This window comes from Rana temporaria, chromosome 3, assembly GCF_905171775.1.
Source record: "Rana temporaria chromosome 3, aRanTem1.1, whole genome shotgun sequence".
Taxonomy (NCBI): domain Eukaryota; kingdom Metazoa; phylum Chordata; class Amphibia; order Anura; family Ranidae; genus Rana; species Rana temporaria.
This window is the reverse complement of record NC_053491.1, coordinates 206237809-206250500: the sequence shown is the minus strand read 5'-3', so window position 1 is coordinate 206250500 and position 12692 is coordinate 206237809.

The window sequence follows — 12692 nt, the reverse complement described above, 5'->3', positions numbered from 1 at the left end:
CAGGGACAGAGCACATTTTGTGACTTTGTTTTTGTTATTTTTAGGGGTGAGATTTTGTCATAGCAGAGAGTAGAGTAAAGAGTAGAGAAGAGAAGGATTGAGATGGCCTAGGTTTCTACATGTAACTGTTAGGCGGTTGGAGGGAGAGGAGGTAAAGGAGAGGGAGAGTGTGAAACTAATAAGGTACTGATGAGAGAGAGGGAATGGAAAGTTGGAGAGGTTGCATTCATTGAAATTATTTAAATTCATCATATGTAACAAAAATTATAACAAATACTTCTGAAGGCACCATCATACATTAATCAGTACAATGCATAGTGTATGTACATAATAAAGTAGTTAAAATAAATTCACACTAGAGTGAAAATGGACTGAAGGTAGTTTCAGGGAAGATTTGGATTTATTTACTAAACTGGAGAGTGCAATATTTGGTGCAGTTATGCATGGTAGCCAATCAGCTTCTAACTTTAGCTTGTTCAATTATGTTTTGACAAAAACAAAATGGCAGCTGCTTGGTTTATATCTAGAGCTACACCAGATTTTGCACTCTCTAGTTTTAGTAAATCAACCCCTCTATGTTTAACTACGACAACACAAAATGAACAGTTGAAAAAAAACCTAGGTGCGATGATAAATAAAGAAAGAAATGTGTCCCAGGAAGTTGTAAATAAAAAAAAAATGTATCCTGAAATGACTGTTTACAGGGTATAGAGACATAATAGTTAACTGATTCATTTTAAAAACGATTAAAAATAGATAACAATCAATCATATAATGTACCTGTAGTTTCCAGTTTCGTTGTTGCATGTTGTTTCCTGCCTCTGCTGTACAGAGCCACAGAGCCAATACAGGGCAGTGATGGTTTGGAAAACAAAACTGATTGGTGCTGAGGGGTTTTAGACACACAATAATCACACCTCCTTGATTAGTGACCACAGAGAGAAAGCTCCCAGTACTGTGGTTATCAGGAAACAGTCAACCAGGAAGTGTGGAGATCAGAGAAGAATTACAGCAACTTGAGAGCAAAAACGAACAATGAGGACATGAAAACAGCACTGCATTAAGGTAAAGGAAGCTATTAAGATAAAAAAATTATTCCTTTACAAACCCTTTAAGAGAAAAAGTATCTGCTGCAGAGGGATGTTATTTTGTTGCTGAAAACAGTAATATGATCATGTATTTTGTCACAAAAATATAAAAATTTTGATATGCAGAATTATTATCAAAGCCTTTCTTCCTTATTCAGTGGAGATCTGAGTACCACGACATGCATAGTTTGATAGACTAAAAGGTAGAAAAGAAGGGTTTAAAAGGGAATATGTGAGCTGCCATTGCTTCTCCTTTTTAAAAATGTAAGCTGATGGATGTCTCTAGCTTCAAACAATACTGAACTGGAACATGAGAATTAGGAAAGTCATTGTGAAGTCAGAACTGCTGATATACATACTGGTTTTAGGTCACAGAGTTAAATAACTGAAGAAACTGACTGCACATGACAGCCAGAAAACAAATATGTTCAGAGATCTTCAATGACAGTTAGGGATGAGCTCAAGGTTTGGTTCAAACTTTGGCTGTTTGAATGCTGGCAACAGCTGAATTTCATATGAAGCAGAGGTATTTCTAAAACTGCTATATATGACATCTTCCTTCTTGTCAGAGGTTATTAATAAAGTGGTGAGTGTTGGCACCTGCCATGTCCTTAGCAACCAGGGTTGGCACCAGACCCCAAACATTTATTGGCCAGGAATCCTTGACCATGTACACAAAAGGGGAAGAAATAGCACTGACATCATTGACCAAATATAGCCACATGACATCTAGTAGGAGACCCACTCCTTTGTTTATATCTCGCGACAAGGCCCGGGAGTGGATTGTGTCAGCAGTAGGCAGGATTTTGTTCCTGGTATAAGGTACTTTTCCAGAGCTTAGTACCAATGTGACCTAGTACCAATGTACTAGGTCACATGTCGAGGGCATGTGACCTAGTAAGGTTCAAAAAGGGGGATGCACACTCCCCCCTTTCCTGGCCAGCTAGGCTGCATGTTCAGTTAATGGTTTTCTGGATCTTAGGAGGACCTCACACTTTTTTCTTAGTTTTAATATGGGGTCCCCGTTTAAAATTCATACCAAAAATTCTTGGATGCTTTGTTTACAAACAGAAAAACTGATTTTTTTTCTTTGTAAATGTCAATTTTACTATAGTAGGTTGTATACATTGTACAGATGTGCCATTTCACAGACAGATTAATGGCTTCCCCCCTGGTAGGCAGGTTAAGGCATCCTCCAGATATGTTATTTAAAGGAATTTTATATTTTTAATGTTGCCATTTAAGCATTAGCAACAATTGGTGCTCCCTGATAAACCAATTGTTTTTTTACATTTTGTTTTGTTTTGAAAAATGCTCCACAGGTCCCAATAACATTTGTTTGACTATTCTTTGCCAATTAGCCTAGAAAATGGCAAATACTGGTTTTCAACTTTTGGCTCCTTTTGACTTGAATTGGGCTCAGATTTTGGAATTGATATTTAGAAATGTTTGCCGAATCTGCTTGAACCGAACACAGGTACACTAGACCCATCAGAGTGGTTCTAAAGGCTGGACATTTTTAATCTTAATACATTCTCTGCATTAGGGTAAAAAATGTCCCAATACTATACAGTACTTACCTGAGCCCAATCTTGATCCAGTGCTGTGCCTGTCTGCAGCAGCTCTCTCTCTCTCTCTGTTAAAAGGGGCAGTAGCACGAGAAATTGACTTCTGCAGATAGGCACACACAGTCCAGCTTGGGAGAGAGCCTGTAGGAGCACCCCTCATAAGAAGTGGCTTCCTATAGTGGTGCACCAAGAAGAGGAGGATCCCAAAGTGCCAGGGGGGACCAAAACCATTGCACAGAGCAAGTAATTATAACATGTTTATAATTTTAATTTAAACAAATAAGCTTTGAAAATGCTTTAATGTCAGTAAAGATTTTCTTTTGGGGATTTTTTTTTTCATTCCACAATATTTTTATCAGTAGAAAAAAAGTGAAGGTTTACAATATCGTTGAATAAGATGTTGGTAAAACCCGTTAGCAGTTACAATCAATGGTAAAACAGTTGTGGTTAGAACAGATAAGGGTATATAACTGAGCCGAAAATGAAGTCTAAAGGTCGACAAAACAAGTATTAGTTAAGACATAAGGTTTGGTTTTGTTGGAACCATTAATGTTCAGTATTAGCTACCAGTGGCGGCCCGTCCATAGGGGCGCCCGGGCGCCACCCCCCATCCCACAGTCAGTAAAAAAAAAAAAATATATATATATTTTTTTTAAATCTGTCCCTTTAAGAATTTTTTTTTCCCAAAAAAGGGCCTTATGTGCTCTATGTCCGCGCGCCGGACGCCGGGAACAGTCCTGTAGGAGTAGCGCCACGTCTGTGCAATCACGGGATTGCAGACGCGGCGCTACATTGGCACAAAAAATATGCCTTTGTGGCGCTCTCCATCGCGCCACTTGCTTCCGGCGCGATGGAGTGTATTGTTATGGCCGGGCGGGTGCATACACTGTCTGTGTGCACCCGCCTGTCTCTGCGCTCGTTCCGACGTCACTGGAAAAACAGGAAGTGACGTCGGGTCAGATCGAGCTCAGTGCGCCCGACCGTGGAAGAGGTAAGCTTGCCTGTCTCTACATCGGCGGCTGCTTCACAGAAGCATCCAACCCCTCCCGCGATTTCCACAATCGTAGTTCCACAATCGTATTCGGCGACCGGCGGCCGCCCCCCCCCCCGCCTATTCAAAGTTTTTTTTCTATTTCTCCACCCCCCCTGCTTAATCCAATTTCTTTTTTATATATTTTTTAATATTTTTTTAAAATATTTTTTAATATTTAATATTCAGCGAAAATAATGCCAGGCAACAACCCCCCCCCCCAATCAATGTTTTTATTTTATTTAATATTAGTTAAATATATTAAGCTTATTAACAGTTTATTTTTTATATTTGATTCAATTTAGCATTAAGTATAAAAAAAGTTTTTTTTTTAATAACTGGGGGGGGGGGGGGGGTGGTCTGGTGGGGTAGTGTTACCGCCCGCTGTAGTGTTACTTGTGCTGTAATGAATTTTTACATAGAAAATAAATGTTGTTAATAAATGGGTAAATGATTTATAAAAAAAAGATTTTTCCAATAACGGTTATTAAAAAAATCTTTTTTTTATAATTCATTTACCCATTTATTAACAACATTTCTTTTCTATGTAAAAATTCATTACAGCACAAATAGCGGGCGGTAACACTACCCCACCCCCCCCCCCCCCTTTATTAAAAAAAAAACTTTTTTTATACTTAATGTGCAGGGAAAATATCGGCCGTCAACACCACCGCACCCCCCGCTTGCAAATTGTCCTGCGACTTGGAACTGGAAAGTTGCAGGATAAGTTGGACCCGATGATTTCCAATGAGAACTGTTCATATCTGTGCAACTTTGAAGTAGTCCCTGCATTACTTTTGTCCCACCTTGATGTGACTTGAGGTCCATAGACCTCCAGAATACATAGGCATTGCTTCAAGTCGCTGCAAAATCGCACCAAAAAATTGTGGCAGAATCTTGTGACTTTCAGGCTAATGCAGTCTGAAAGTTGCACAATTCTACTGCAATTTTGATGTGACTTAAAGCAATACCTGTGTATTCTGGAGGTCTATGGACCTCAAGTTGCATCAATGTGGGACCAAAGTAATGCAGGGACTACTTTGAAGTCGCACAGATATGAACGGTTCTCATTGGAAATCATGGGGTACGACTTGTCATGCAACATTTAAGTCCCAAGTCGCAGGACAAGTAATTCCTGCAGTCTCTGGTAATCTTGTGCAGTATGTCCGCAGTCTCTGGTAATCTTGTGTAGTATGTCCGCAGTCTCTGGTAATCTCCTGCAGTATGTCCGCAGTCTCTGGTAATCTCCTGCAGTATGTCCGCAGTCTCTGGTAATCTTGTGCAGTATGTCCGCAGTCTCTGGTAATCTTGTGTAGTATGTCCGCAGTCTCTGGTAATCTTGTGTAGTATGTCCGCAGTCTCTGGTAATCTTTTGCAGTATGTCCGCAGTCTCTGGTAATCTCCTGCAGTATGTCCGCAGTCTCTGGTAATCTCCTGCAGTATGTCTGCAGTCTCTGGTAATCTTGTGCAGTATGTCCGCAGTCTCTGGTAATCTTGTGCAGTATGTCCGCAGTCTCTGGTAATCTTGTGCAGTATGTCCGCAGTCTCTGGTAATCTTGTGCAGTATGTCCGCAGTCTCTGGTAATCTCCTGCAGTATGTCCGCAGTCTCTGGTAATCTTTTGCAGTATGTCCGCAGTCTCTGGTAATCTCCTGCAGTATGTCCGCAGTCTCTGGTAATCTCCTGCAGTATGTCCGCAGTCTCTGGTAATCTTCTGCAGTATGTCTGCAGTCTCTGGTACTCTTGTGCAGTATGTCCGCAGTCTCTGGTAATCTTGTGCAGTATGTCCGCAGTCTCTGGTAATCCTGTGCAGTATGTCCGCAGTCTCTGGTAATCCTGTGCAGTATGTCCGCAGTCTCTGGTAATCTCCTGCAGTATGTCCGCAGTCTCTGGTAATCCTGTGCAGTATGTCCGCAGTCTCTGGTAATCTTGTGCAGTATGTCCGCAGTCTCTGGTAATCTTGTGCAGTATGTCCGCAGTCTCTGGTAATCTTGTGCAGTATGTCCGCAGTCTCTGGTAATCGTGTGCAGTATGTCCGCAGTCTCTGGTAATCTCCTGCAGTATGTCCGCAGTCTCTGGTAATCTCCTGCTGTATGTCCGCAGTCTCTGGTAATCTTTTGCAGTATGTCCGCAGTCTCTGGTAATCTCCTGCAGTATGTCCGCAGTCTCTGGTAATCTCCTGCAGTATGTCCGCAGTCTCTGGTAATCTTCTGCAGTATGTCCGCAGTCTCTGGTACTCTTGTGCAGTATGTCCGCAGTCTCTGGTAATCTTGTGCAGTATGTCCGCAGTCTCTGGTAATCCTGTGCAGTATGTCCGCAGTCTCTGGTAATCCTGTGCAGTATGTCCACAGTCTCTGGTAATCTTGTGCAGTATGTCCGCAGTCTCTGGTAATCTTGTGCAGTATGTCCGCAGTCTCTGGTAATCTTGTGCAGTATGTCCGCAGTATCTGGTATTCCTGTGCAGTATGTCCGCAGTCTCTGGTAATCCTGTGCAGTATGTCCGCAGTCTCTGGTAATCTTGTGCAGTATGTCCGCAGTCTCTGGTAATCTCCTGCCCATTTCGAGTCCTTCATTACTAACAGTGTCATATTTTAGTTTGTTTGCACCGATCTGTAAGGCTGCGCTATATACCATGATTTGTGATGCTGGGGCTATATACTCTGTGCTGTGACGCTGAGCTGTATACTCCTGACATTGAGTGGAATACAGGGGACGGAGTGGTGGATTCTATAAGGGGTGTGGCTTATGAGAAGTGGGAGGGACCAAATGTGGAAGGGCGGGGTATTGCGCCCCCCCATCATAAAACTTCACCAGCCGCCACTGTTAGCTACAATAACAAGCCCTCTGTCTAGTGCTAAATATGATTGAGGTGTGTATCATGTATAAAATTGAGTGTTTAAGAGTTGGTATAATAACCACGGACATTAGTTGTGATATTTCACTTATGTAACACGTGACAAGACCTTTAGCTCTAGTAGTTGCATAAGGTGGTTGAAGATGTAAACCATAAGAGGAAAAGAAAAGAAGATGAATAAAGGAGGGGGGGAGAGGGAGAGGATTATTTTTAGATAGAAATGCTAAACAGAGAATAGAAAATGAGGACAAAAGAAGAATTATAAACATATTTTACTATAGTGTTGGGTGTAAGAAGCAAATTTCATAGATGATGTGGCAAACTGATTAAAGGGCAGAAAGAATCCCAGAGAAGATGTATGAGGGAAATGCAGGAAGAGAGGAAGACCAAAAAGAAGGATTAAAAGTATGGCATTGAGGCAATTGGAAGCTAACAAATAGAGACTGAAGGCAATAAATAAAGGGAAAGGGGGGTAACATGCAGGACTTTTAAGGGCTATAATACCACAGGTAGGAGAATAGGAGAAAAAAAAAAAGATACAAAGAGATTTATGAGCAAGAAAAACATGAAAAATGTGTATAATAGTTTTTTTTCTTTTAACCTCCCTGGCGGTATGATTCTGTCTGGAATTACGTACCAAAAGCGGTACAATTATTTGCAAGGAAATTTGGTGTTTTATACTGTAGGCCTGTAATTCTTAGGAATAACTCACTTAAATCTGACCAAACAAGAATCTAATAGGCATCCCGGGTATGACATTTTTTTAAAAACAAAATGGTAAATTATAATATAATAAATAATTATAAATAATTATAACAAATAATAATATAATTCTAATAAAAATGATTCAATAATGTAATCAACTCAAAATCACTGAAATTTTCTCAGTTGCAGAATTGTCGCTGTCATTATTTTTTATTTTTTATGACGAATTTCCCCACAAATCGCTATCGCACAATTCTGCAAGTGATTATAATTTATTATCGCTGTTTTTTAGCTGATCTAAAACCATTTTTGACATAAAGGGACACTTTTGGTTGCTATGGACAATCTACAGTTTGCAGGCAGAAAAAAAGATTTTTATTATATAAAAGAACATGCAGGGCACTGGGCAGACCACTAGGGACAAGGGGTGTGTGTTTTTTTTACATACAGTACTGTATGTAAGGTGTTTGTTTACGTTTTTGAATTTGGCGCCGATCTCCGCTCCCGTGCGTCGTAACATCGCAGGGAACGGAGATCGGTGGCACAGGAGGACGCTGTGTGAATCGAGCGAGGTCCCGCTCGCTCACACAGCGCGGTGACATCGCTGGATCCAGGACAAGGTAAGCCAGCGCATGCTGCAGGCTCTGCATAGCTTACCCCGAGGTGACTCGGGGATACCGATCACAGCAGAAAAAATCCAACCCGAGTCACGCTCGGGGTTACCGCCAGGAGGGTTAAAGAAGTTGTAAAGGTAATGTTTTTTTCCTAAATAGCTTCCTTTACCTTAGTGCAGTCCTCTTTCACTTACCTCATCCTCCGATTTTTCTTTTAAATGTCCTTATTTCTTCTGAGAAATCCTCACTTGCTGTTCTTCTGTCTGTAACTCCACACAGGCTTCCTCCCTGGTGTGGAGTGTCGTGCTTGCCCCCTCCCCTGGAATACAGGAGAGTCAGGACACTCTCTATGTTGTAGATAGAGAAAGAAGCTGTGTGTTAGTGGGCATCCTGACTCTCCTGTATTCCAGGGGAGGGGTCGAGCACAACACTCCACACCAGGGAGAAAGCCTTGCATTACTGTGTGGAGTTATGCCACGTATACACGATCGGTTCATCCGATGAAAACGGACCGATGGATTTTTTTCATCAGATATCCGTTGAAGCTGACTTTCATCAGTCTTGCCTATACACCATCAGTTAAAAATCCGATTGTGTCCAACGCGGTGACGTAAAACACAACAACGTGCAGAGAAAAATGAAGTTTAATGCTTCTGAGCATGCGTCAACTTGATTCTGAGCATGCGTCGATTTTTGACCGATGGATTTCCCTAAAGACAATCGTTTTTTTCTATAGTTTTTTTAACCATCGGAAAATCTTAAAACAGGTTCTATTTTTTTTTCACTGATGGGAAAAAAAATGATGGGGCCCACACACGATTGGTTCGTCCGATGAAAACGGTCCATCGGGCCATTTTCATCAGACGAACCGATCGTGTGTACAGGACATTACAGACAGAAGAACAGGAAGTGAGGATTTCTCAGAAGAAATAAGGACATTTAAAAGCAATCGAAGGATGAGGTAAGTGAAGGAGGACTACACTAAGGTAAAGGAAGCTATTTAGGAAAAAAATGTTTTACCTTTACAACCCCTTTAAATAATAATTAAATACATGTGAATTATGTTATAAATAAGGTATGTCTTCACAATGGTGCTGTATTGCAGTTTAATTATGTAGATTTATGCTGCAGATGTACACGTATTTGCTTACAGGCAATCAGTTGGAAACTTGTCATGAGGGGAACTCGATTTCACTTTCAGTATTTCACTTTTTTTGTAAATCATACTTCATAGAAGTTTTGATAATACTTCAGGAGTAAATATAAGGGCACACAAGGGCTCCTCTTACCAGTTATTTCTTTCAACTGAAAATTACAGCTTCAAAATGCCTTCAAAATGCCTTGCTAAGGTAATGAACTCTCCATCATCTGAGTGTGAAAGTCAAGGGAATTGCTCTGACAGTGTCAGACATTCAGTGAATGTTGGGAGAAAATCATTTTATCTTCATTTTATTTTGCATTAAAGGCATGACATTGGATGAAAAACAAAAACAAAAAGATCTCATGTGATACCAACACCAACATATCTGTCTGAACTAATCTGGGATGTTCTGACTCTCTTTTTTCCGGGGAACTCTTGTGTGAGAGAGTTAAAGACCAGGAAAATTCTCTTTGTGATCCTAGCACTAGACTTTCAAAATTACACATACAAAAAATACATAAAATAATGTAGCTAATGAATCTATAACAAGAAGTACTGTTAGAAAATACAAATATATATCAATAATCCTACTACAGTCAAAATCTCTAGTTTACCCTTTGGGTGCAATTGTATGTAACTGTGCGATCCATTTAAATTCCCTTCAACTTAATCAGAGATCCCTATTACCCCCTCTATTTAATCCTCAGAGTTAAACTAACTAAAAGTTAAATAATGGGCAATAAAATGCAGTAAAATAGCGCTCGTGGAAAATCAGTTTTGACAGTGCAATTCACTTTTTTGAAATTGTTTATTTACAAGTTTTGCAAATCATACAAAAAAAGGAGTACAGGTGAATCATTAACAGTATGACGAAACACAGGTATACATTGTTTTAGTGAACTACTGAGCATACATAAATTGTACAAGTATAGGAATGGCGATGTGAATAAACGATTGTCTTGAGTGGGAGTAAGCGAGTCCATTACAATACAATAGAAAGAATAAATCAATAAGAAAATAAGGAAAACATCAAAAGAAAACATTTGAAATATGATTGAAACAATCATCTGTCCAGGGGCCATGGAGGCAACATAATCACTCTATAAACATACTGTAAAACTTCACAGAAACTTCACAGAAAAACCTGTACATAAAAGTCGTAAACACACCAGTGGAATGCTTAGGTAATTGAAGTTAACTAACTCAGATCGCCTCCTTCAGACCAATAAACTGAGTCGTCCCACACTGACCACGTTTCAGAAAAAAAATATTCCGTACCCTCCACTGTAGTCGTCAATTGCTCCATTCTGTGGATGTCAGCTACAACAGCAAGCAGTTGTGGGATTGTTGGACAACCACATTCTAGGGATGACCCCCTTAGCAGCCAGCAGTATAAAATATATCAATCGGCGCAAGGCCTCAGAGACACCAGGGAACGGGAGACCCACTAAACAGTACATGGGCGTTAGAGGGACGGGAATCCCCACTACATTTTCTAACAGTTTCTGGACTTGAAGCCAAACACTGTGAACAGGGGGACATTCCCAGAAGATGTGGAAATGAGAGCCCACAGCACTATTGCACCTCCAGCATTGTTTTAAGACCTTAAAGTGTATTCGTACAGTTTATACTCCTGCGCTGAACTGTACGAATACACTTTAATATTTTGCACAACTGCACCACCTGGTGGAGTACACCACAACTGCAGCAGACCAAATAATTTTATTTTATACTAACACGTAATATTTAATATTTATTTGCACCGGTACAACCACTCACAACCAAATTGTTTTAAGACCGTTCGTTTGCGGGCATGCAATATGTCTGGGGTCCTATAACAGTGCATCAGGACTTTGTATGCAAATTCCTTATGGGCTGCACAACGAAAGATCCTGGAAGTGTGCCTCCAAACGCTCTCCCAGTCTAACAAGGAGATGTCGTGTTGTAAGATCTGGGACCACTTCACTAAGAATTTTGCGTTAAATAATGAATGCAGTATTTGTTCGACTGAATAGTAATTACCACATTTTTTCATGTGGTAATTTACCGCATATAGCTGGTTGCTAAGAAGCGGGCTGGGAATCTGGCCAACATGTCCTTAACAATGGATGACTCATTAGCCCCCCTTTGACCCAAAGCACCTCCCCCCCATGTTGAGGGCATGTGGCACTCACTCCCCCCCTTTCCTGACCTGCCGGGCTGCATGCTTGAATAAGGATCTGGTATGGATTCTGTGGGAAACCCCACGCCATTTATTTTTTATTTATCGTCGATGTCTGCCAGGTGCCCGCGATGGTCTCACGGGGAGATGCCTATGTAAACAAGGCATTTCCCTGTTCTGCCTAGTGACATGGCAGGAATCTACTGATCCATGTAATCGAAAGCAGTGATCACTGTCATGTCACTGGTAGCCCACCCCGACAGTTAGAATCACTCCCTAGGTCACACTTTACCCCTTCCCTGCCAGTGTCATTTACACAGAACTCAGTGCATTTTTATAGCACTGATCGCTATATAAATGACAATGGTCTAAAAAATTGTGTCAAAAGTGTCCGATGTGTCTGCCATAATGTCACAGTCATGATAAAAATCGCAGATCACCACCATTACTAATGAAAAAAATGCCATAAATCTATCCCCTTTTTTGAAGACGCTATAACTTTTGCGCAAACCAATCAATATACGCTTATTGCAATATGTTTTACTAAAAATATTTAGAAGAATACATATCGGCCAAAAATGAGAAAGAAATTGTTTTTTTTTAAATATTTTTGGGGCTTAGCGCCATATTCAGAGGTTGTCTATGGGAAATAGACGTATGAGTGCTGCCAGCATTGCTGCAGAGGTTGAAGGGGTGGGGGGTCAGCTGTGAGTGTTCAGACCATACGCTGCACACTGGTCTGCGTGGCTGTTGTCCCAGAAGAAGGCCTCTTCTAAAGATGATGCACAAGAAAGCCTACAAACAGTTTGCTGTAGACAAGCAGCCTAAGGACATGGATTACTGGAATCATGTCCTGTGGTCTGATGAGACCAAGATAAACTTGGATCAGATGGTGTCAAGCGTATGTGGTGGCAACCAGGTGAGGAGTACAAAGACAAACACACTTCTAAGACGAAGCTGAGGGTAAAGGTGATGGACTGGCCAAGCATGTCTCCAGACCTAAACCCTATTGAGCATCTGTGTGGCATCCTCAAACGAAAGGTGGAAGAGTGCAAGGTCTCTAACATCCACCAGCTCCGTGATTTTGTCATGGAGGAGTGGAAGAGGACTCCAGTGGCAAACTGTGAAGCTATGGCGAACTCCATGCCCGAGAGGGAGGCAGTGCTGGAAAATAATGGTGGCCACACAAAATATTGACACTTTGGGCCCAATTTAAACATTTTCACTTAGGTGTGCACTCACTTTTGTTGCCAGCGGTTTAGACATGAAAAAGATATAATAAAATATTTACAAATATGTGATGGGTGTAATCACTTTTGTGAGATACTGTACAAGCAGATCTCTCCCCTACAGGAAGTACACCTGGACAGTCACAAGCCAGTCATTTGAGTCATTAAACCAGGTGTCCCATATACCCACAAAGTCTTAGTCATTTTATTAATCAGCCTTCTAGCATTTGTGTACATGCACTTTAATGTTGTACTACCACATATTATTTCATCCTTGCTCAATCTTAGGTTACAGTATGATTC